Here is a 27,192-nt window from a genome sequence, read left to right on the forward strand (position 1 = left end):
TTTAAAGAATGTTAAGATAAACCATTATTGTTGTGATAAACCATTATTCAGTGTTGGTCTGCCAATAGTTAGGAATGGCCATGCCAATGAAACATAGGGAAAATCCTCTCTACTTAAGGGTGGAGATGGTTCATTCAAAATTCCTCGTGGGGATCAAAGAAGGGGAAAGAGGAAGGGACTCTTAGAGACTATTTCGTATTTCACTGTGGGGTGATAAAGCTCCATGCACTTTTAGGCTTTATAAGCCATCTTCTTTCTATTATCTGTTTCTGGAGGCATTTTTTTCCTGCATTCTAAATATCTATTGTAAGAAATCAGATGTTCGAAGACCTGTTACACCTGAGTTTTCTTAGTCAAATTGCTAAGAAATTTGACTACTCTTTAAAAGCATGTCTTCCTCTTCTCCATTCCCACACACATTTTTCTCCAAAGAAGTCATTTGAATGTAAAACATCCCCTTCCTCCAGAACTTCAGGTCTTTTTTGTTTAAGAAATAATGGTTGTGCACCAATTATATGCTAAGCAAAAATCTAAGTCCTGAATACAAATGATAAAATAAGCTCTTTTCCTTACAGAATGTGCAGTCTGGTGAGAGGAAAATTCACAGGGGAAAAAAAAAAAAAAAAGATAATTTGAGTACAATGCAGTAGTTTAGCATTTTACACAGAGTATTACAGAAGTATAGCAGAAGAACATTAAGCCCAACCTGGTATGGGAGTGGGTGGGTATACAACGATGTTAGAAGTAACAGCCAAGATCAAAGTTAATTTATCGAGATCTTTAAAATAGGGTATGGATAGGGAATGAAGAACAGGAGTTGGCGGTGACAGGTTGGGGGCAGGATTCAAGGTGGGTCTTTAAATGTATCAGTCTTAGGAATTGTTGACACACTGCTGATACAGTAAGACTAGTGGATGATGACGTTGAAGAGAAAGACTACATCTGAGTCATGGAGTGCTGAGATGCTGGTATGAGGAAGTGAAAGTGGAAGTCATTCAGTGGTGTCCGACTCTTTGCTACCCCCTTGGAATTCTCCAGGCCAGAATACTGGAGTGGGTAGCCTTTCCCTTCTCCAGGGGATCTTCCCAACCCAGGGATCGAACCCAGGTCTCCCACACTGCAGGTGGATTCTTTACCAGCTGAGCCTCAAGGGAAGCCCTTAGATGCATTTCTAGAAATGATGAATCCTCAGAGAAAAGTTCAAAGCAGGAAAGTGACATAATTCCATTTGCATTTTTGACAGTCTATGCCTCAAATATTATAAAGAATGGATTTATAAACAGAAAAGCAAGGTGCAAAGAGTACTAACTAGGAGGCTCTTGCAATATATTAGGTGAGAGTGGATGTGATTTCATCTCTCAATAGAGATGCAAACATATAGAAAACACATTGTTGAATTATTCAGCAAATAGATTTTTTTTCCCCAAAGTCAGTCAGTTTTCAATACAAGTCTTTAATAAGGAAAATCATTTCTATAGATTTACTACACACATTTAAAAAAAAGAAACGTTTCTTTGAATGAGCATATAAAAAGTTCATCTGGAGACTTCTCTGGTTGTCCAGTGGTTAAGAATCTACTTGCCAAGGTAGGGGACTCAGGTTCATCCCTGATCTGAGAAGCTCCCACGTGCCTCAGAGCAACTAAGTCCATGCGCTTCAACTACAGAGCCTGTGCTCCATAGTCCATGAACCGCAACTCCTGAAGCCCTTGGGCCCTTGAGCCAGTGCTCCACAACAAGAGAAACCACTGCAATTAGAAGCCCGTGCAACTAGAGAGCAGCCCTGCTGGCTACAGCAAGAGAAAGCCCGAGTGCAGAGGTGAAGACCCAGTGCAGCCGAAAATAAATTTTTATTTTTTTTAAAAAAAGAATACCTTCTACTTAAAAAAAAAAAAAAAAAAAAAACCACTTCATTGGGTATAATTTTTAGTAAGACTGTAGATAACTCTACATGTGGAAACTCCACATTATTTAAATTATAATATAAGAACAAATTTTCTTTAGGCATTTTGCCTGCTCCTATCCCTCTATTAGCTTCTATTAAATAGAGAAGAGAATGTCAGTTTTACTGCTCATTTACTAAAATATCTGTGCTTGTTCCTGACCCTGATGGAACTTGCCTTGCTAAGAAAGATGAGTATTTCCCTGCTGGCTAAAAAATAAATAAATAAAATTAAAAATAAAATCTATTTCCACTATATATAGTTTCTCAAAAGGTTCTCAGCGTCTTTGATACATCAAATTTATCTTACCTGCCACCATCATCTTATTTCAAGCCCTGAAATCTGGGCAGGGATCATGTCATATTAACAATCACTCTTGGGAATGGTTGCTGATAAAACGTCCAAAACAATTTATTACATTTGATTTAGCCGCTATGCTATTTTGGAAACTCCTTTTTAGACCTACAGGAAGATAAATGTGTGCACAAAATAAAACCTTCCAAAACCTTCAAGTACCAGGATTCTGATTTTCCTTATATTGTGAAGCCAGATTCCAATGTCTAAAGATATAGAGAAACCAGGTTATTGATTCTGTTGAAAAATAGAGTGAGTAAAAGGCAGGTTTTGTATGTTGGGCTCAAAATCCAGGCTTCTGATATGTGGAAATCTACCTTACATCTCATCTGTGTGATACTAATCTTGAGGTTAATTGAGAAGACAACCAAACCAAAAGGAAAAAAAAAAACACATACTACCCTCTGCCTTCCAAATCATCAGATTGTCAAATGAGGATAATTCTTGTCATTATAGAGTACTGAAACTGAATCCTCTTCAAAGAGATTTTTCTTAACTGATGAAACATAAACAGCTAAACACTTAAGAGAAAAAATACACCAAGAATATACCAGAACTTTGCTGAGCTCCTGTACACTCAAGCCCTTTCAAAGACCTTCCTGGTCTTTGTAGATGTAGTTAACAAGACAGATGTAGTTAGCTCCTGCCACACTGATTTCCAAGAAAACAGAAACTGACAAGAGTTTGCACAAGTGATTAGGACAGGTTGGAAGTGCTATATTTGGTTTGTGCAAAAGGAAAGGTAGCAAGTAATGAAGAGAAGAATAAGGTATTGAGCTCTTGCTATAAAGATTGTGTTATTTAGTCCCCACCACAAACATCTGAGACAACTGTTATTTGAGTGTAATTTTACCCAGTGAACTATGAAAAAACTAAAAGTTAGTGAGATTCATAACATATTCCATGGCATATACTGTTAATATGTGCATTTTTGATCAGGCATCTTAATTCAACAGGCTATTTCAGAAACAGGATTGTTTAGTGTATCCTGTTTGACAAGGCTAATTTTTACAACTAGGTCTTTTAACATTAGCCAAACTATATACTATTAAACTTTTAAGTTCATAAGAAAATCACTATGAAGTTAGAAAAACATTATTCTTACTCATTTCTGAGTGTAACCCCATCTCTGGCGCCCATTCCAATAGGCACATCCTTTGCTAGGGTAAATTTAGGCTGGTATAGGGTTGGAGAATATGAGGAGTGAAAAGTAAGTGATGTTTATTGGCAAGAGGGCACCTAAGAAGAAGTCCTAGACTTGCACATTTACAAATCAAATATATTTATATCTAATATATTCCAGAGAGAATTACAAATCACCCTAAGTAAATTTTTCACTCTCTAAAAAACTAACTGTAACTTAATGGCATGTATCTCAAATTAGTTTAATCATTAAACAGATTGAGCTACTTATTAATACAGCTTATTCTGTTTTTTAAATTTTAAAAAATCTAGAGGAAAAATACCTTTTACAGAGTTATGATTATGCTAACTCATTATCCATTTAACAAATATTTTGAAAGCTTATTAAGTTCTTTTCACCAACCAAATTGTGTGGGCGATAGATATAAGACATTTGGAGTGATTGAAGTCTATTTGGACCATAATATAATCTCTTGGGCTGCGATCCACATTGAGCAGTGAATCCCCAATTAAATATTTCACCAATTTTTCAGCAATTTTAGTAGCACAGATATCTTTATTAAAATTTCTTTGGATTCATAATTTTTAAAAATATATAATTTTATTGTATGTACACATACCTATGTATTTCTTAAAATATATTTATATATACATCAAAATGTGCATTTTAATGAAATATTAAATAAATTATTAAGAAATCTTTAATTTAGAAAATTGATATCCTTCACAATTTTGATGAACATTAAGGATATAGAAAGGGCCAGTGTTTTCTGTGCTTCACATCATTAGTTATAAAACATATTTTGCATTTTTATAGGGTTGTATCTACATAGCTATATTAAAATAATATTATCAGAATATTTCTTGTCAAGTTGCATTCTATGACTTGAATCCAGGGATCTACATGCCCGTAATCTTTTCACTGGGTGAGATTCCAAAATGTAGAAATAAAAAAATATTGAGTCTAGGGAGCAACAGAGGATGAGATGGCTGGATGGCATCACCAGTGCAATGGATATGAACTTGGGCAAACTCCGGGCGATGGTGAGCGACAGGGAGGCCTGGCATGCTGCAGTCCATGGGATCTCAAAGAGTCAGACATGCCTTAGCAACTGAACAGCAAAAACTTCTTTTACAAAACTCAGGACACACACTTATAAGATAATTGAAAAATCTACAAGCAGTAGCAGGCGTTTATTAGGATTGTGGATTAGGAGCTGAGTTCAAACAAATAAAAGGTCAGTACTTCATTAAATGTGTAAACATATTTCTACTTGATGTTCCTTTATTATACTATTGCCCAATATTCAGTAAAACACTGTCTTTGAGTGTTGCATAATACTAAACTAACTATATATCTATTAGTTTAAAAGTAATTTTAAAATGAACACATGTATGTATTAATACTTACATCAATATTTTGCTCACTATGTCAGTTAGAAGCCGTATTCAATAACATGGCATTAACCTCTTTTTGCCTGTGAAAGTGAAAGTTGCTCAGTCATGTTCAACTCTTTGTGACCCCATGGACTATACAGTCCATGGAATTCTCCAGGCCAGAATACCGGAGTGGGTAGCTGTTCTCTTCTCCAGGGGATCTTCCCAACCAGGGATCAAACCCATGTCTCCCGCACTGCAGGCGCATTCTTTACCTGCTAAGCCACAAGGGAAGCCTCCTGATTTTATTTTTATTTTTGCCTGTAGTTCAATCTTAAACTCCAGCATTTTACATCTGAAGTAGTTAAGGCAAAATGTTAATAGCATCATCTGGATCCCTTGTTTATATACATGATCTTGCTGACTTCCTTGAGCCTCTAGACTTTGGAGTTGAAATGTTCTGAACCATCTGTATGGCTCTTCTTAATTAACAGGATTCCTAAGCAGCTTATATACCTAAGTTTGGGGCTGCTATTTTTAATCTCATGTTCTCTTCTATTTTGTTACTCTTTACTTGAGCAATCTCCAGGATCACTAGATGTACCAGAATAATCACACTATGACATATTAGGAGCCCATGTTGTATAATCTTATATCAGATGTAAGGGATCTACTGATTTTATGCATATTTTTCAGGAGAAGAAAAAAATATTTATTTAATTGTTGTCACTCAGTTGCTAAGTTGTGTCTGACTCTTTGTGTCCCCATGAACTGCAGCACACCAGGTTTCCCTGTCCTATGCCATCTCCTGGAGTTTGCTCAAACTCATGTCCATAGAATCGGTGATGCCATTCAAATTTCTATTTATTTATTTAATAGGGATGGAAAAAATCTAATCCACATCTAATTGAATCAAACCCGCATCTCCCGTATCTCTTGCATTGCAGGGAGATTCTTTATCCTGAGCCATTGGGGAAGTCCAATAGGCCATTAAAAGATATGGAAGGAGAGAGGAATAAGTCAAATGACATCAAGAAGAAATAACTATATAAACTTAGAAGATGGAAGGCAACAGATATAATAGGAGAAAAGTAAAAAAAAAAAACTGTTCTTAAAAATGAAGATTCAGATAAATAAAGATAGAACATAACTAAGTGAAATGTGTGGACATTTATTGAGTTCTAGTTCAAACAAACCAGCAGTGAAATACACTGTGGAGAGACTTAGAGGGAACTGAATATGGGCAGGATATTAGACTATTCTGAGAAATTATTGTTAATTTTTATTTTAGCATAATATTATTATAAATACATAGGAACATTGTAGAGAGATTCAATGGAAATATTTAGGAATAAAAAAGCTTGATATATGTAGTTTATTACAAAATAGTCCAGGAAAGCAATTAGTGAAGAAAATATGACGAAATATCAAAAAGTGCTAGTAGGTGATGGAGTCAAGTATTTATATCTACTATTATTCTATATATTGGAAACTACCATAATTAAATAGAAGAAAATAAGAAAAATCCTAATGCCAGTTACTAACAGGAAAGCAGCAATGGTGATATACATAAGTTCCTATTCCCTGTGATGGTTCTGTTCAGGAATGGAGGAAATATATATTTGCTAGAAGCATCACCTTCAGACTGACTTATTGTGACTAGAAGTAGAATGCTGTACTGGAGAATACACAAAAGTGCAGTTCAAGGCTAAGATACAAGGCTAAGGAATACAAAGCGTCCGGAGAATCACTTATGCTGAATCAGTATGACCAATATTCAGTTTCATCCATCCATTCATTCATCCAACAAACATCTGAGAGACATGCTTTGTGTATATCTCTCATGATATAAATATGAGAATGACACAGTTAACTCCCTCACCAGATCAGGACGGCAGGAAGACAGTCAAACTGATACACCACAATTCTACACAAGTGTGAATTGAATAACTATGACGCAGAGGAGAGGGAGTAATTAGTTTTGCCTCTACGTCTGTGGTATCTTACGCATTTATTATTGCAGAGGGAAGAAACAACCTAGGCAGAGAGAATAATAAATAAAAATATCTCCAGATGACCTACGTGATTTCAAGACTACTCAGAAACTGAGTATGAACTTTGGCTAGACCACTTAACATATGATGTTGAATAGGAAATTTTGGATCAGACTATAAATTCTTTTGTATGTCAGATTGAGGAATTCATCTATAATTTGACATTTTATTTTAATACAATGTTACAAACATTAATGAGAATCTACTTTGTAGCACAGGCAAGTCTACTCAGTGCTCTGTGGTGACCTAAATGGGAAGGGAATTCAAGAAATAGGGGATATATGTGTATGTGTGACTGATTCACTTTGCTGAACAGCAGAGACTAACACAACATTGTGAGGCAACTAGCTCCAATGAAAATTAATTTAAAAAATTCCAGCTTATGTCAGCTGACAGGAATCTCACACTAAGGAGATTAGCATTAATTTTATTTGTATGAAGTGTTCTCCTCCTGAAGAAATTTATTCTGTAGAGAAAGCAAATAAAAATTTTAAACTCTAAAAATGGACCGAGTTCCCCGGAGAATTGTAATATAAACACTCATTGCACTTTTCTTTCAGTTCCTCCTCTTTGCCTGGCCACAGGGGAGTGAATTTGCAAAGAAAATGTCACTTTGCCATCCTTGCTTCTCTGCACAAATTGAGGCTTTCTCGTAGAAGAAAGAAATAACAGGTCTGCGGTGCCTTGCAGCCCTACAGACTGCCCACATGTCTACGCAAAGGGCTGAGAGGTAATCCGAAGAGGTGACACACAGCCTCAGTTCTGCAAAAATAGATTCTAACTAATGACCGGACTATAAACGTTGGCTCCCAGGAGATAATTATCTTATCTCCAACAGGAATAATGATCATATAATTTGAAAATGGTTTGAAACTGGGTATATTTTAATAACTCACAATAATAGTAAAATAAATTATATCCATAAAAGAGCATATCCCCTACACCCTAATGTATATTTGTAAATAATTATTAGAGATGCAAAGAATGCAAATTGTACATTTTAAATTTTCTAAATATGTGCATATAATATACATAAACATACATATACATAGAAAAAATACACATAAATTAATACAAATAGTTTTGTTTAAGTAATGAGATTATGAGTGATTTAAATATTCTTCTTATACTGTGTTCATATTTTATGTTTTTCTTATAGATAGCTATTTAGAGGGATGTGCATGCTAAGCCACTTCAGTCATGTCTGACTTTCTCCAACTCTATGGACTGTAGCTGACCAGGTTCCTCTGGCCACGAGATCCTCCAGGCATGAATACTAGAGTGTGCTGCCATGCCCTCTTCCAGGGAATCTTCCCAACCCAAGGATCGAACCTGCTTCTCTTTACATCTCCTGCATTGTCAGGCAGGTTCTTTACCACTAGCACCCTCTGGGAAGCCCAGAGAGATAGACAGACAGACTGACAGACAAAATCACTGGTCTTAATGGATAACAGAGATAAAAGAACAGAAGCAATTAATTTTCAACAAAAAAATATTATGGAAGGGGGGATTCCTAGTTAGTAATAGTATATGGGTTAAATCTAATACTCCAATTTTCTGAATTCTGAACTGTTCTCTCAATAGCCTATTTGCCTGGGGCAGGGCCACAGTCCAGAATATGCCCATACAAGATCTGTAGCCACCCAGGAAATGAAGTTTTTGCTTTACCTCCATGATTTATAGGCCATGAAGGTTTCAGGAAAACGATAAGCAAAATGATGTTACTCTTCAATTAACCACCCATTAAATTCCCCTCCTTTTCTTCCCTTCATTCTTCCAACAAATATTCATTAATGATTACTGTCTGCCAAGCACTAGGCTAAGGTCCACAATCAAACTGATAATAAAAGATACAAAGCCACCCACACACACATGGTACAGAATCATTCAAGAGGACAGATTGAAATGAATCCCAGGAATAAGTGTCAGAAAGCAGAATTTCAACTCAGAGTGCAAAAAGTTAGGTGATTTTCTTCCAAATACACAATATTGAGATTGGCAGTTGTCAGAGCCATCTGGAAAACTCTTGACATGTCTGACCACTGAGGTGTCATATGCCTCGGTGTGGCCGGCTGGGAACCCACCATCTATTAAAGTCCAGGTCTGTTATCTGTGCTGCCACTCAGTGGCTTTACCATAATAGCACCTTTTCAGCTTTTTCCCATTTGAGAGCACCCTTATCAATAGCCAAGGCAAAACTGGATGTGCCAAGAGGCAACTGGCCTCTTGAACTGTGGCGTAATCCCCATTCTATTGAATGTTAGGTGTGTTAATATGGAGGTTCCGCTGCATGTTCCTGTTTAATTGCACATAAAAAGAAGAAAGGCATCCAGAAGGGAGAAACAATTGCCTAAGGTGAGTCTCCCTTGGATCTGCAGAAATATATTTAATTATGAGTGAGGCAATTTATATTCAAATGAGACCTGGGCTTCAATACAAAAAGCAGTAAGCAAAGAGGTGGGGTAGGGACAAAAGTCCAGGAAGACTTTAATCTAAAAGAGGCAGATGCCACATTCTACTAAGAACCGGGGAAATGAAGAAAGAGGAACGCCTGGACCCAGAGTGCCCCAAGGAATGAGAAGTTTTACAATGTAAATTGTTTTCTTTCCTTTCTTTGGCCTCTGAAGACTAAAAGGCTAGTGGTACTGAAAATAGCTCCATTCCACAAAGTGCTGCATTAATTTTGTGATTTCTAAGGGCCTCTCTTTTAGAAAACCTATCCTAAAAGCAGCATTTATTTTTTACAGGTGAAGAGCAGAATGACAGAGCTGTTCATTTCTTAAGACTACCTACCTTGTGGAGCCAACTCTGGTAAAAGTGCATGTCGGATAAGAAGTGCAAGTTTCGGGGTAATAAAGGGTTTATCCCTTTAATACCTCAGACCAAAAAGAACAGATATTTTAGATACAAATATTTCAAACATGGGTTAAACATTTCCTTGGATTTCAAATTACGCCAAATACAATTTAACCTTTTCAATGATTATTATGAAGATAAATGAGTTCATTGAGTCATAAACACAACTAGCCTAAAGAGCTATTCCCAGTAACCAAGACACTAATTTTTAGCTTAAAAATTAAATTAGAAATCTTTATTTTCCTAAGTTAAAAAAAAATCAGTGATATGCCTAAAAGTCAATATTTCTGTACATCAAGACTGTTACGAATAGAGACAAAATAAGAAAGAAGGTTAAGAGGAAGTTTATTTTTTCCTCATATTACTTTTATGATTTTTCCAGCGCATCCCTCTCTGTATATTTCCTTCTGTATACCCCAGCGTCTTGTACACACATACACACACATTAACTCATACACTCAAACTTTATCCCCCATCGCAGTGGGACCTTGTTCCTAGGACTTTCTACAACAGTGAAGAGAAGAAAGAATTATTATCTGACTGGGCTCACCTCTTTTGGATTAGTAACTCCCAAGTAACTTGTCACTTGCACTGTAGTTAAATATAGCCTGCATATGGTTCAAAACATCTGTGATTTTACATTCCTGCATAAATTATTTTGTACAGTGGAGTTACTGCAGAAAGTACCCTCCCATCTCCATGGTTACCAATCCTTCCTGTAGAGTTCTGAATTCCCATGTACTGTTAGTACAATCACAGACATGTAGAAATAAAATTCAGAGACACACATTTCTTAAGCCAACATGATAATGGCCAGTGGTACTGGTGGTTAGCAGAAAGTTAGCAGTTGAAGAGGATTGATTGCCTTCGATTTCCTCAGAAATTAACATTGAACATGTTTAGTCTCTAAGTCATGTCCTACTCTTTTGCATGAACTGTAGCCCACCAGGCTCTTCTGTCTATGGGATTTCCCAGGCGAGGATACTGAAGTAGGTTGTCATTTCCTTCTCCAGGTGACCTTCCTGACCCAGGGATCCAACCCAAGTCTCCTGCATTGGCAGACAGATTCTCACCACTGTGCCGCCTGGGAAGCCCAACACTGGGCATAAGATAAGCATTTTGCATAAATCATATAGAATAAAGTTAAATAAAATAGCTACATTATTCAAGAGTGGTTAAAGATCCTTTCATTGGACTTAAGTCCACTTGAAGTCATTGTTCACAGCTTTTGATGTTCAAGCCTATCTCAAAAATCTTTAAGGTACATAGTCACTTTCTTCTGGAATTGTTTCCTCATGTTCCTGCCTCAGAGTCCCTGACCTGGGTACATACAAGCAGAGATAAAAAAATAAGTTTAATAAATGAAGAATTCAAAAGGCAAAATAAATGTGGAGCAGGAATTTAAATACTCACCAAAATAGTTAAATAATATCTATGTCCTCCTAATTGTTCTCAATATGAAATTTAGTTTTCTCTTTAGTCTTCCTGCCTAAAACCAGCTGGGTTTCCTTCCTTCCTTCCAATAGAGAAATGCAAGATAAAACCCAGTGATCCCACAATGCTCTAAGGTTCATCCAGAAATACACACACACACACACACACACACACACACACACACAACTATTGCTCTTGAATGATACTTACACAAAAGGTAAGAAAAAACTGTTGTGCTTTGAGAACTTTTAATGACAGATGTTAACTGAAGGGCAGGGTTGACAAGGGGGTAATTCAGGGTTGAGGAAGCACAGTGTTGAGGTAAACAACTGAAAAATTAAACCTGTATTTATATTGGATGCTTGTGAACAGAGAAAGCCTTTTTAACAGTGTCCCATTTCCTAAAACATACTAGATTCTTTGTATCATAAGTTGACATCTTTTAGTAATTAAAAGAGAGGAAAATTGCACAGTTCAGCTACCTGAGAAGGATGAATCAATTTCATTGGAGTGCAAATTTGTTTGTTTTGTTTATTGATTACTTACAAGGAAAACTCACCCTCATCTATGTCTCATTTGATATTCTCTCTCATACTGGGAGAAAAAAATGACATGTATTAATAGAAACTTTTCTTCAGTCGGAGATATAGCTGCACATAAAACAGATTCAGTGGCTTGAGAGAGTGAAGGATGCTGAAACTTACAGGAAAGCTGGGAAAATTCTTCCACATCTTTAATCCTTTACTTGGATAAGTATCTTAAATATACATGGGGACATTAACACCTATAAGAACTTGGTAAATTATAAAAGATAACTATTAAAATGCATCCATAAACTGGCAGAAAGGTAAACAGGACAAAGGCTAAATGTAAGAACCAATACATAAAAAATAAAACACTTATATTGGGTTACATTTGGAGGAAATGTGCCAACTCCATTTAATTTAAGCCTCAGATTCACAGCCTCAAGAGGAGTGTCTTGGGCCATTTTGGCTGCTGTAATAAAATACTACAGACTGGGAAGCTTATAGAAAACAAATTTATTTCTCATAGGGAGGCTGGAAAGTCTGAAATCAAGACACCAACACAACTGCATTCCGGTGAAGGCTCTCTTGCTGATTTATAGCCCACGATTTGTCACCATGTCCTCACATGGTAGAGGGGATTGTGAGCTTGCTTGAGTCTCTATCATAAAGGCTCTAATCCCATTCATGAGGGCTGCACACTCATGACCTAGTCACGTTCCAAAGGACCCACTTCCTATTACCTCACCACATATATATGCATGCTAAATCACTTCAGTCATGTCTTGACTCTGTGCAACCCTATGGAAGAGAAGTCCCATCAGGCTTCTCTGTACCTGGGATTCTCCAGGTAAGAATACTGGAATGGGTTCCCACTTCCTCCTCCAGGGAATCTTCCTGACCCAGGGATCAAACCTGTGTGTCTTATGTCTCCTGCATTGACAGACAGGCTGTTTACCCCGATGCATGCTTAAAAGAGGCTTCCCAGGGGGTGCAGTGGTAAAGAATCTTCTAAAATAATCTCTCTCTATACACACACACACACACACACACACACAAACAGTACTGCTGAATTTACATACTAAATGAAAGAAGTAGCAAAAACAAAAAGTGTAAAGGTATATTCCATAATAAGTACAGAATAGAAAAGTTGTTAAATATGAAAGATCTAATATGGGGTAAATATGATATTAAATAGGCAATCACTGGGAATTTTTAAATAACTAAAATTTTTAATAAAAAGCAATCATCCACAGAACATCTACAAATTTTCAATGAGAAAAGATAAACACATTATAGAAAAACTGCAAATTATTAAGGACAGAGAATACCTTAAAAAATAATAATGATATGAACAGCTAACTTCTCAAAAACTATCAAAACCAAAGAAACATGCAGTGATACTTTCAATAATAGGCTGAAAGGAAACCGAAGAGAAGCTAGCACTGCAAATGCCACAAAGATATATTTTAAAAATAAGAGTGACAAAAAGTTTTTAGACAATAATGCAGAAGTCCCTTACATACGACTGAGTTCCATTCCAAGCATGTGTTCATTCATAGGTTCAATTTGTTCACAAGTCCATCAAAGTTAGCCAAGGTACCCAACTAACACAATCAGCTATATAATATTGTACCGTAATAGGGCGACAATACTTTTCGTACTAATAATAGATCTAAAAAATACAAGCACAAAAAATAAAGGAAACATTTCTAATCATACAGTGCAGTACCTTGAAAAGTGCAGTAGTACAGTACAACAGCTGGCATATAGGGGCTGCTGCTGCTGCTGCTATTAAGTCACTTCAGTCGTGTCCGACTCTGTGTGACCCCATAGACGGCAGCCCGCCAGGCTCCCCCATCCCTGGGATTCTCCAGGCAAGAACACTGGAGTGGGTTGCCATTTCCTTCTCCAATGCATGAAAGTGAAAAGTGAAAGTGAAGTCGCTCAGTTGTGTCTGACTCTTAGCAATCCCATGGACTGCAGCCCACCAGGCTCCTCTGTCCATGGGATTTTCCAGGCAAGAGTACTGGAGTGGGATGCCATCGCCTTCTCCAGGCATTTAGGGGCAGGCATCAAGTGAACAAGCAAGAAGAGTTACTGACTGGATGTGGAAGAGGAGGTGGGAGATGGCAGAGCTGCAGAATCATCAGCAACAGTAGATGGAGGGCAAGCTGCGATTTCACTCAGGCCTGACACTGACGTCGTGCACACTCACATCTTTGAAAGCTCACAACTTGAAGGTCCTATATAGGGGACTTACTGTATGTGTCACGCCACAAAGGGATTAATCATCATTAAAAAAAATTCTAAAGAATGGACAGAGATTTTTATCTATATTTTTCAGATACTACAACTATAATAGCTATATTTGGGGAGATGTAATAAGCATTCAATAATATTTTTGAATCAATCAATTCATCAACCATGAACTTCAGGTGGAAAGGAAGTGAGGTTATATGAAAAATCTGAGATTTCAATGAAGAAATAAAAAAGCAAATGACTTTGTTTATATGTAAGTAAAACTAATAAACTGTAACCATATAAAACAAACATGTGAATTGTGGACTCATAAAAAATAATGATAAAACTAAAATACATGGCTATAGCTATCATAATGGGTTTGTCTGAGTTAAAATACTATAAGGTCTTTTAGTGTTTAGGTGGATAGTAAAGATATTACAATGCTTCACAGTTGATATGCACACAATTTAAAATTCATAAGGTGATCATTTAAAAAATGAATAACACAATCAAACCCCACAGATATGAAAACATGGAATGATAACAACAGAAAATCAACGCCGGAACAAAATAAAACAGCTGAAAAATACAAAGGAGGGAAAGAAACAGAAAATTACATTCACAAAACACGACAAATGGAGGGTACGGAATCTGATGGCAGAAATAAATCCAGATGTTTAAGAAATTGCAACAAATGTAAATTGACTCAGTATCCAGATAAAAGGCAGCTAGACTAGGAAGGAAAAACCCAATTCTGCTGTTTACAAGAAACACACTTAAAATATAAGAAAACAGACATGTTAAAGGGAAAAGATGAAAAGAAGATGCCAGGTAAATATTGAAAAAAAAATTGTGATATGATTGGAGGTAAGTAGAAAGTAGGTCAGGTTTTGCACTTTTTGACCTTGCTCTAGGATTTAGGCTTTATTTACTCATTATAGCCTTTAGTCCTTTGTGTTGGCAACATTTACACGCATTGTTGGAACTGAAAGACCTATAAAGGTTTATCTCTAAAGTTAAGTTTTGTTTGGCCGTAAGACAAACATATATTTTGTGACATAACCATGAAGACACTGTGATACATGCTTTGAAACATTTAAAATAGTACTAAAGTATACTAACTTGTCTATGAGTGTTTCATTAGGAGGTAGTAAATATTTTTCAGAATAATACCCACTTAAGCATATTAGAAGTTTGGCCATTCGTTTCTCCGGGGATCTCCCCAACCCAGTTGAACTCAGGTCTCCTGCATGCAGGCAGTTTCTTTACTCTCTGAACCACCAGGGAAGCCCACTAAGATTGGCTAGTCTCTTTGATTTCAATGTACTTTTATCTGCTTCATTCATTCATGTATTGTTGTTTAGTCGCTAAGTAGTGTCCAACTCTTTTGTGACCCCATGGACTATAGCCCACCAGACTCCTCTGTCCACGGAATTTTCCTTATGTAGCCCACCAGGCTCCTCCCTCCACGGGATTTTCCAGGCAAGAGCTGGAGTGGGTTGCCATTTCCTTCTTCAAGGATCTTCCTGACCCAGGGGATTGAACCCACATCTTCTGCATTGGCTGCTGGATTCTTGACCACTAAGCCAACAAGGATATCAAAACTTTTCTCATCTAACTTACTTAATACCTTGCACAATAGTAAAATACATACACATAAGCTTAATAATAGAACAAATCATAAAATAGACAATTGATAAGAAAAATATAGTGACAATTGACAAGAAAAAAAAGTAAATCTTGTTAGAATTCTTACAGCTGAAACATAACAAGTTAATTATTTCTCATCCCAAGTGGGAAGACATTTTACCAAGAAAATCTCATGTATGCTAATCTTCCATGGTATCTTAATTTAATAATGATGTGATAAATGTGTATATTCTACACACATACTAAGTGTTCAGGTGACACTTGATGTCTCTTGAATGATTTCATTGTTGGTTGACTGAAAAACCTGTAGCCATATTATATGAAATTCTAGTTTGTATCTATTAGTATTATAATTAAACTGACTAATATGCATTTTAATATCAAAAACAAACTTCTATAGTTGTTATAACCAATCAAAACAGATTTTAAGGTAAAAAGCGTCAGCAGAACTAAGAAAAAGTTGATATATAAATATCCAAGAAGATATAAAATTAAAAACTTATATGAATCTAATCACATACATATATATACACAAGTATATATATGCACATATACATATTCATATACATACAATAATATATATGAATTATACACAAAAACTCTCAGAGAACTAAAAGGGGAAATAATCAAATTTGCTGTCAGTTTGAACATTCTTTTATCCCTCTCATTAACTGAAAGATAAAACTGGTTTAAAAAAGTGCAATCAAATTTAAAGAACATGATAAACACACCTGCTACAATGGATTCTATAAATTCTGCATCTAGTAACTGTAGAGTACACATTCTTTTCAAAAACATATATGTGTATACCGTATTTGCCAACCTACTGAGCCACAAAATAAGTCTCAATACATTGTGAAAGCTTGGTATAATACAGACTACAAAGATTTCTCTGCACAGTACAATTACACTAATAAATAGAAATAACTAACTAGAAAAATGTTTGGAATTTCAGAAATACTTGGATAAACCATTCTCTGGTCAAGGAAAGGATAAAAAGAGAATAATAATGAGAACGTTTAGGGCCTAATGATTAATAAAACGTACATCGAAATCTGTGGGATGCCATAAACACTATTAAGAAGGACATTTATAGTCTAGCATGCATCAGGAAAGAAAACTTTTTTCATCCTAAAAAAAAAAATTCATCCTAAAAATTTTTCATCCTAAAAAAAATTTTTTTTATCCTAAATAAGAAGTTATTAAGTAAACAATAGAATAATAGGAAAGAAAGTTGAAGGATACTTAGAAGGAAAACTGATCAAATAAAAAGTAAACATCTGATCAGGAAGATAATGTCTCTGCTGGCCAATGAATCTTTGTTAGATTCATTGTACTTAGACCAGCCTTTAGAAACCACTAGAATAAATAGTTTCATATGGTTTTCCAACCCTTTTAAGTTATAATGATGAGACATGTCCCTATTCACACATTCTAGGTCACCTGACTGGAAATTCTGTGTTCCAATGTGCTATGTTCTGTCTTAGCTTGGAAGCCTACACAATTTTCTTTAGAAAAGAAATGTGCATAACATTACATGGAACTTGTAAGAAACTGATATTATTGCACCCCCACCTTAATCTTTTTTTAACTCTAAAAAAATAAAACACATTCAGCAAAAAATTCCTCCTCTCTCAACTTTGTAACCAAGTATTTTGTAATTAATTAAATGTTTCACAGAACAAAATAAGGAAATGTGAATAAATATAGGGAGCACTAAGGGCCAGAATGCACCGTTAGCCTCAAGGTGATGCTCAGAAATTAAAACAATGCTATAGGTGCTTTTTTGAGATTTATTTACTTTCTAACTTCTTGTTTTGAAATAAGTTTAGGCTTACAGATGAACTGCGAAAATGGTATAGACTGTTCCCATCATCCTTCACAGTTTCCCTTTATGTTATGAATGTATATAACCACGATATATTTATCAAAACTAGGAGAGTGAAAAAGTTGGCTTAAAGCGCAACATTCAGAAAACTAAGATCATGGCATCTGGTCCCATCACTTCATGGGAAATAGATGGAGAAACAGTAGAAACAGTGTCAGTCTTTATTTTTGGGGGGCTCCAAAATCACTGCAGATGGTGATTGCAGCCATGAAATTAAAAGACACTTACTCCTTGGAAGTAAAGTTATGACCAACCTAGATAGCATATTCAAAAGCAGAGACATTACTTTGCCAATAAAAGTCCATCTAGTCAAGGCTATGGTTTTTCCAGTGGTCATGTGTGGATGTGAGAGTTGGACTGTAAAGAAAGCTGAGGGCCGAAGAATTGATGCTTTTGAACTGTGGTGTTGGAGAAGACTCTTGAGAGTCCCTTGGACTGCAAGGAGATCCAACCAGTCCATTCTAAAGGAGATCAGTCCTGGGTGTTCTTTGGAAGGAATGATGCTAAAGCTGAAACTCCAGTACTTTGGCCACCTCATGCAAAGAGTTGACTCATTGGAAAAGACTCTGATGCTGGGAGGGATTGGGGGCAGGAGGAGAAGGGGACGACAGAGGATGAGATGGCTGGATGGCATCACTGACTCGATGGACGTGAGTTTGAGTGAACTCCGGGAGTTGGTGATGGACAGGGAGGCCTGGCGTGCTGCAATTCATGAGGTCACGAAGAGGCGGACACGACTGACCAACTGAACTGAAACTGAAGACACCAATATTGGAACAATCCTACTGTCTGGATTCTAGACTTTGTGCCTTTCTTTGTTCATGACTTTTTAAAATTATCTAAATAAATAAATATATTTGTTAAAATGTTCACTGAGATCCTGTTTTAACTTGATCATCAGTTTCACACCTTCTGCCAAGTACATAATTACTGTGTTCACCATGTACACTGGAGGTATCTCTCTAGTCTTGTTTTCACCATTTCTATAGCTTAATATTTCATGATTTCAATTTATTGTTCACTGTCTTTTCCACCCAGAGGATGCTATTCCTCAGAGACAGACTAACCTCTATATTTTCTTTTTTTTTTTTTTTGAATTGAGGTCTGAACATTATTGTACAGACTGCTGGAACGAATTTTCCAAGCTTCTGACAAAGTTTCTATGGAAGCAATAGAAATCACTCTAGTATATCAAAATGCTGTGGTTCTTTATTTCTTTGTTTTATTTTGTGGAGAAAGAAAATAACCAGTCCAACAGTTTCATAAACGAATATTTGCTTTAAAATTAACAATCCAACATTAGAGCATTTGGTTCTATAGAGAATTGTTTCATTTCCTGTAAATTCTCAGTTGGTGTATATGTCCATGTTGTACTATTTTACAGTAGCATTAGGCTAATCTGTTGTTTTTCCTCAAGTATATAAAGATTTTATGACAATATGCAAAACAGGCTCCTGGGGCTAAATGTTTTTATTGACAGATGAGAGGATTTTCCCCCTGTAGAAAACTAGACAATATCTTGTATGAGAATGTGTTTTAAGACAGGTGGATAATATAATCATCGCAATACTTTTGGAGAGGGAAATGGCAACCCACTCCAGTATTCTTGCCTGGAAAATTCCACGGACAGAGGAGCCTGGTGGGCTGCAGTCCATGGGAACACAAGGAGTCGGACACAACTTAGCGACTGAAAGGGAGCATGCACAATACTTGAGCAAGGCGTTTCAAAGGCAGGTGAAGGCAGAAAGACTAGAACCGAGGAGATTTCAGATAGAGCATCAGGTAGGAGGCTGGTGAAATGAGGAGCATCAGAACTAGATCAGTGGCAGTGGGTTTAGAGGCAAGTGTTTGAAATAGAGATTTTCAAAGAAGAATCAGTAGACTTAAGTGTCTGTTTAGAAGGCTGCCGGAGGGACTTCCCTGGTGGCCCAGAAATTAATTTCTACTTTGTACTTAATGAATGTAGATGCCTGTCTGAAATTGGAATGGAAATATCCAAGAAACTGTTGACTTAGTCATGTATAACCCTAATTGCTCTGGACAAAATATGGCAGGTGATTCTCTGGTTAAAAACTTTTTAAAACTTACTAGACAGTTTTCTAGACACACACCTCCCCCCACCACACACACACACACAAACACACACACACACTTATAGTTGGCAATTACAATGGCTGAAGGTCTAAACCTCCTTCTTGGCCAAGAAAGGTATATTTCAGTAGAGTCATCAACCATTTTTTTCTGGGATGAGGCATGCCAGGTTGATCTTCATACATCACTATCCCAATCGCAGCACATGATCTGACATATTTGTTCCATTCTCACAATCCCTTTCTCCCTTACATCTTTTTAAAAAAGTGTCTTATTCTATTATCAAACATAGAAATGCATTGGATTTTCTCTGAAAGGCATAAAAAATATCAGTTTAAGGGGGTAGAGAGTGAATTAAAATAGGTTTATTTTTACAGACTTGCAATGGCACCCCACTCCAGTATTCTTGCCTGGAAAATCCCATGGGCGGAAGAGCCTGGTGGGCTGCAGTCCACGGGGTCGTGAAGAGTCGGACACGACTGAGCGACTTCACTTTCACTTTTCACTTTCATGCATTGGAGAAGGAAATGGCAACCCACTCCAGTGTTCTTGCCTGGAGAATCCCAGGGACGGGGGAGCCGTCTGTGGGGTCGCACAGAGTCGGACACGACTGAAGTGACTTAGCAGTAGCATAACATGTACTTTAAACACTGCTTTAAGATTTCTTTAGGCATTTGAAAAAATACATGCTTACACATCCATTCGGCAAATATTTATTCAGTTCTTCCTAACACTCCAGTTTTTTTTTTTTTTTAAACTGGACACTTAGAGGGAAGAAATGAATAATAAAGAAATGGGAGGTAGATTAAGAGCTCTGGTTATTTGTGGTGGTGGTGGTGGCAATAGTGCTGGGTAATGAGTCCCAGACAAGACATATTGAAAATTTGTGTTATTGGTCTGACATCTAGGATAATATGTCTAGTAGGGTGAGATAATTTGGCTCTGTGCATAAACATATACATAGTAATGTGTTCCTATTTAAAGACCATTTAAATGACCTGCCATTGAAAGGGAGGAGATGTGTATGCAGCAAATAATTACAGTAGAATATGGCAAGTACTACGCTAAAACTATGACACAGAATATGCCAGGAAAGCAGAAGAGGTCACTGAATCCATGTCTCTAAGGAAGAGTTCTAAGAAATGGTTATGCTTGAACAGAGTTTTGATGAATGAGTTGAATTAGGCAAATAGAAAGATGGTAGGTGAACTAAAAAAGACATCAAGGAATTGCAAAACATTTCAGGTGATCAGCAGTGAAAGATAAGTCAAGAAACTGGTACAGTCAGTCATATGGAGATGTTAAGCCACTAAAAACCATACCACACCTAAGGACCCAGGAGGAAGGTTCTTACCAAAAGTTTCTTGATGAAGGAAGTGGCTTTAAATGGTCCTGAAAATATCAATAACCATATCACAGTTCTCAAATCTGGCTAAAGTATATATTTAGCTATTAACTTAACAAGTAATTTTGATGTGTAATTAGATTTAGAAAGTATAGGTTTAAATATAAGCTCCTGCTTCTTTCTTCACAGGTAATTTGGACCATAACGCTTTCACCCAGTCAATCTACAGTCTTCTCAGGAACGGACAGAATGGAATGGTAAAAACAAACAAACAAACAAAAACAGCTCTCTAAATGGGACACTTATAAAAATTAGTTGAGACAACTGAACTCTCTCATTATAACTATGATATGCAATAACATGTTTATTATTAGCAGTGCAGTTCAGTCACTTAGTCATGTCTGATTCTTTGTGATCCCATGGACTGCAGCACACCAAGTCTCCCTGTCCATCACCAACTCCTGGAGCTTGCCCAAACTTATGTTCATTGAGTCAGTGATGCCATCCAACCATCTCATCCTCTGTCATCCCCCTCTCCTTCCGCCTTCAATCTTTCCCAGCATCAGGGTCTTTTCCAAAGAGCTAGTTCTTCTCATCAGGTGGCCAAAGCACTGGAGTTTCAGCTTCAGCATCAGTCCTTCCAAAGAATATTCAGGACTGATTTCCTTTAGGATGGACTGGTTGGATCTCCTTGCAGTCCAAGGGACTCTCAAGAGTCTTCTCCAACACCACAGTTCAAAAGCATCAATTCTTCGGTGCTCAGCTTTCTTTATAGTCCAACACTCACATCCATACATGACTGCCGGGAGCAGGAGCTCCACCCATGACAAAGGTCATGAGGAAGGAGGCTTGGCATACGCAAAGGCGGGATCGAGCCTCAGGAGTCCCCCTGGAATTCTCGAGCATCTACCCCCAAAACCAGAGTCTGCCTACTTTCTGCTTTGTGCTCTCACCTACACCTCTGACTTTATGGGGGGGCTGTCCCCCACTACCTCTCTCTGAAAAAAAGAGTTAACTTACAGCTCCCGTTAATAAAGTTCCTGGGTGTGATAGTGTTTCAACCTACAAACTCCTTTGGAAGTCCTCTAGCCTGCCTGAATAGGTTTTTCCGGCCACATGTGATTGCTCAGAGCCTCCCAACTGTGAGAGGCAGGAGATGTTCTAAACTGTCTAAATACAGATTCCTTTGAGCAGTTAAAAGATTGATTAGAAATTGTATTGGTGAAGGGTTTTTCACTTGTTGGGCCAATGTTTGCTGCTAAGTCTCCATATCCCTTACCTGCTGTGTCCCTGGCAGTGTATTGATTAATATGATTGGTGTAAGTAGTAGCTTTAATGTTTGTAACCTGGGACCCTTGAGTTAATTCTTTTTCTTGTTATAGCCCACCACACCTTTGCTCTGTAGGAATGCAACTTTATCTAATGCTTTTGAGAGCGGTGCCTGACTAATCACCTTTAGAGAAAAATAAGTTTTCTGAAGAAAGGGTCTTAAAATGTTAACAGGTCTCGGGGCCAGAAGATGATGCAAATCACCTAAACATTTGCATATGATGAGTTTGCAGGAAGAAAGCCTGGCTTACTGCATGACTCTACCCCTTCCCCCATTATCCTCTATGCATAACTTAAGGTATAAAAACTACTTTGGAAAATAAAGTGCGGGCCTTGTTCACCGAAACTTGGTCTCCCCATGTCGTTCTTTCTCTCACCTTCTGGCTGAATTATTCAGCCTCTTTTCTCCACCGAATTTCCTCACTGAGCTATCCTTATTTCAGCTTCTTTTCTCCACTGAATTTCTTCACTGAGCTATCCTTATTTAACCACTCTTTATATCCTTAATTAACATTTAATTAAGCAATTGTTTCCTGATCCTCGCCGACGCCGTCCCCGCTTCCAATTCCCTGGATCCACAGGGGCTGGACCCCAGTACATGACCACTGACTGGAAAAACCATAGCCTTGACTAGATGGAATTTTGTTGGCAAAGTAATGTCTCTGCTTTTTAATATGCTGTTTAGGTTGGTCATATCATGGCTGCAGTCACCACCTGCTGTGATTTTGGAGCCTAAAAAAATTAAGCCTGCCACTGTTTCCACTGTTTCCCCATCTATTTGCCATGAAGTGATGGGACAAGATGCCATGATCTTAGTTTTGTGAATGTTAAGCTTTAAGCCAACATTTTACTCTCCTCTTTCACTTTCATCAATCATTATTAGTGCTATGAGTAACAATAGTAAAGAATCACAGAGAGAAATAACACAAATGTTAAGTTATAAGGTCACAAAGACTAAAAGTAAGTGGTCAAACTTTAACATAAAACAAAATTTAGGGAAGAAAAGGAATCAACATAATGGTCCAGGGGCAATCAAGTATGCCACTAAGAATTATGGAATGTCTAGAAATTGCCTTCAATTTGGAACCATCTTCTGATTCTCTGACCACATCCGCATCTCCAGGGGTCCAAATTTAGGCCTGAACCTGGGATGCAATGACTGTGTTTCCAAACTTATTTCTACGTAAGTTATCAAAATAAACTATCCGATGAGACCAGTGATTTGAATTGGCACATTTTCTTTGTTATAACAGAGACAGCCTGGGATCATGGATGCTGTGACAGTCATTGCTGATGATCCATCAGTATCCATCCCTTTCTTCTTTAGCAGGGCATGTGACTGTAATAAAGTTTATAATTCCCAGCCTCCCTTGCAGATAAGTAAATTCATATAAATAAGTTTTAGGTAATGTGCTATCAAGGGAGGTGAAATGCAATTTAAGCAGGTGTTATTATGACATAAATTTCATTGCCTTTCTTTTTTTTTTCTGGGAAAAAAAACTGACTGATAGCTGTGGCTCAAACAATTATCTTCGGCCATGTGGTAGAAATCATACGTTGATAATGGTGAAACGACAGACAGAAGAATCATATAGCGTACTATATAGTTCCTGGTATTCCGGGAACTGTTCCTCTAGCCCTGGACTCCTTACTTTCCTCCAAGTTTTGTCTCTAAGAAGTTGAAACATGACGAAATTGACCTATGGTTCTGTAGAAATAGCATACTTTCAGCATTTACCTACCCGTTTATCATTTTTGAAGCTGAACACCCTTCTCAAGAGAAGAACATTTAGTATCATCTGCCTTAGCCACATCACTGAATTAGCACAAACCCAGACCCAGGCAATACACATCAACAAGTCCCGATTGAAGAACCCGCCTAATACTAAAGCACATCTATCCATTCTAAGGTCAGTCAACAAGTGCTTCTGTGCTTGAAAAAGCAACCCTAAAGGCAGCAGTTCTCCAATGACAATGTGCAACATCACTAAATACAAAGTATCTTAACAAAGTATCTGTTAAAATTCAGCTCATCAGGCCCAACCCTTAGAAATTTATATTTAGTAAGATCCAAATTCTTATCTCATCCAGCACCTACGTGATTCTGAAGCAATGGTATTTTGGTAACTATTTCAGAAAGACAAATGCGTATAATACATGAGGGAATTATCTCTTTGTTAACTATTCTACCAGTAAAGACTGGTTTAATCCATACTCACAAACACTCAGTTAAGAGGGATGAATCATTTAGGGTAGGGGTCCCTACAGCTGCAGACTGATACCTCCTGTCAGATCAGGAACAGCATTAGATTAGAGACAAAACGCACAGCGAACGTAAGGCACTTACGTAATGCACTTAATGCACGTTATGCACAAACCATCCTCTCACCCCCTCCATGGAAAAAATGCTTTCCACGAAATCAGTCCCTCGTGACAAAAAGGTTGGGGACTGCTGATTTAGAGGAGACAATTAGACCTCAGCCTTCAAATGGCTGGGTCAGGGTTCTGGGAATTTTAAAATTTCAACACAGATCTTTGCAGCTTACAAATAACTTTACAGGTAGTTCCCACAAAATGCTGTGCCATGGATATTTTTAGGACCCTAATTCATAAATAAAAGAAGCTTGGGTTCCAAGAGTTCCAGGGTGGTGCTAGATTTGCACCTAGAGCCTCTGATGCTGCTTCGAAGACTTCTAAGACTTCATGGCTATCTCATGACTTCTAAAGCCTAAAACAATACACAAGTCTTACAAGTGACAAGGACCTAAAAGAACCCGGAAGAAATAAAATACAAAATAGCTAAATTTCACTGACATATTGGGCAGGGGCAATACACTGGTTGGGAAAGGTAGGCAAGGGATAGCACATGTGCGCTGGGCGCCTGAGTGTGGGAAACAAGGGTCAAGAGAAAGCTCTCTAGGAAGGAAGAAAACGCCCCAGAGATACAATGCCCTGACTCTGCAAGTTTAGCTGCAACCAGACTTTCGTCTAGAACTAGCAGCAGCCGCAAAGCAGAATTTTAAAAAGAGGTGATCCGACCTTGTCTATAATTGCCTGTGATAGAGTTCACACGTGGCCCAGGCTGCTGGCTGGGGAGAGAAGACGGACAGGCTGCAGCAAACATATTACCAGGGTTCCACTAATTAGAAGTCTGCCTCGCCAGCCTTCCACAATTAGCACTGAACAATGTCGTGCACGTCTTTGATTGTGCTAACCCTGGCATGAATATTTTATGCCCTTGGACCATACTCAAAAATTAACATACTTAAGCTATAATATGCTGTGTTATGTTAACAAGAGAAACCTCTTCAAGGAATAAATTGTACTAAGGATGCGCAAAATATATTATTTACCAAGATAACAAGGAGATTTTCCATCCTGTTCTAAGGATGTCTATCCAAAATTTGCATTTAAGAAAATTGATATATGTATCAAACTGCATGAGGACATTGTTATGGTTAATTATTTTGTTTGCAGATGATGTGTTGACTACGGAACAAATGTTCTGGTGCTTGGAGGTAATCTGATCTGCTCTCATCTCATTCATGTAAGAGTTAGTGAGTTCACAGAGCACCCAGAGAGGTGAATCTTTTAGGAGAAATAATTAGACCTCGGCTTTCAAATGTCTGACACAATGTTCTGGGGATGTTTCCAGTCCCCAGTGCATATAAGATGGGAGGCATAGACATAAATCTATCTCATCCCAAGGTCTACAAGTTCCTGTGCAATCTGAGACTCACCCACTTTTCATCAACCACACCTCCTGCAGGTCTCTTTCTCGAGAACTTTGCTTAAATCACATTGGCCTTCTTTAAGTTTCCTGAATATTCTAAAAGCCCTTCCTGCTCCAGGACCTCTGCATTTGCTAATTCTCTTTTGAGGACACATTTCTCCCTTCCTTCCTTCCTATGGCTAACTCTTACTCATTTCACAGGTATCAAAATAATTGTCAAATCCTTGGGAAAAGTTTACTTGATCATCTCCACTCCAAATTAGGTTAAGTCTTCTGTTACATATCCCAAGACTTGCCTGGCTTTCTATCAGAGCACTTATTTCTGTAAAAACTATATAGCAATCTGGGTAATTATCTGTCTGAAGAATATCCCTCACCCACACCCCATAGCACCATCTGGTCAAGGATCAAGTTAGTCTTTATCATCACTGTGTTCCCAGCAAAGTACCTGGCACATAGTAGCTACTTACAATTATTAACTGAAGGAGTAAATAAATGAACATAACTTCTTTAAGGAAAAACATTAGCATGTTCCAGAATAGCAGTGTGAAAAGTTAAGATTTGCTTAAACACACATACACATATACACACAGAAAAAGGAACCATGGCCTTTAAATAGTAGCATCCTTTTTGTGAAAGATTAAATGATATGAGAAACCATCATTTGCTATATAACCTTGGAAAGTGACTTAAATTAATGTCTCTAGAACTTCAGGGTCAATGAGTATAACATATAAAATTTGTTCAGTGTAACATTTTCTTTTGCCCCAGCTTCTCCTTCAGTGTTTCACATTCGTCTGCAAGAAGGAAGCACCTGAGGAAATTTCAATAAAATGACTAATTTCTAAAAAATATTTGTTGAGTATTTCGTATGTTTCAGGCATGAAATGATAGAGACACAGATGATGTCCAAGTTTGAGAGCCGCTGAAATAAACAATGGCCCAGTGATTCTCCCCATCACTTTCAATGCTTGAATTTCCATTTATTTGTGCATTTGTAGGTATTTACCGATGACTTTTTAAGCCTAAAGCAGTACAAAAGTTTTAAAAGTGACAAACATTCTCTTTCCCTCAGGTTCCTGTAATATCTCAGGAAAGAACATAAACTCATTCACATATTTATTGGCTATCTGACAAACATCAAGCATTGCAAAACACTTTACATGTTCTCAAATAGGTCTTTTATGCACAGTGATTCAGATTTCTAAAAATGAATGTAATATTCTTT

The 27,192-nt window shown here is 37.4% G+C and overlaps 1 protein-coding gene and 1 long non-coding RNA gene across 3 annotated transcripts in view; one reads left to right on the top strand and one right to left on the bottom strand.

Moving 5' to 3' along the window:
* The window catches only part of LRRC4C (leucine rich repeat containing 4C), a 1,420,098-nt gene that overhangs the window by 1,307,593 nt on the left and 85,313 nt on the right, over nt 1-27,192 (bottom strand). The window lies entirely within an intron of this gene.
* On the top strand, nt 9,064-10,916 carry LOC132342293 (uncharacterized). Its single transcript, XR_009490608.1, has 3 exons — nt 9,064-9,225; nt 9,618-9,681; nt 10,740-10,916. It is a non-coding gene; the product is annotated as an uncharacterized lncRNA (long non-coding RNA).

Source organism: Bos taurus, chromosome 15 (genome assembly GCF_002263795.3).
Source record: "Bos taurus isolate L1 Dominette 01449 registration number 42190680 breed Hereford chromosome 15, ARS-UCD2.0, whole genome shotgun sequence".
NCBI lineage: Eukaryota > Metazoa > Chordata > Mammalia > Artiodactyla > Bovidae > Bos > Bos taurus.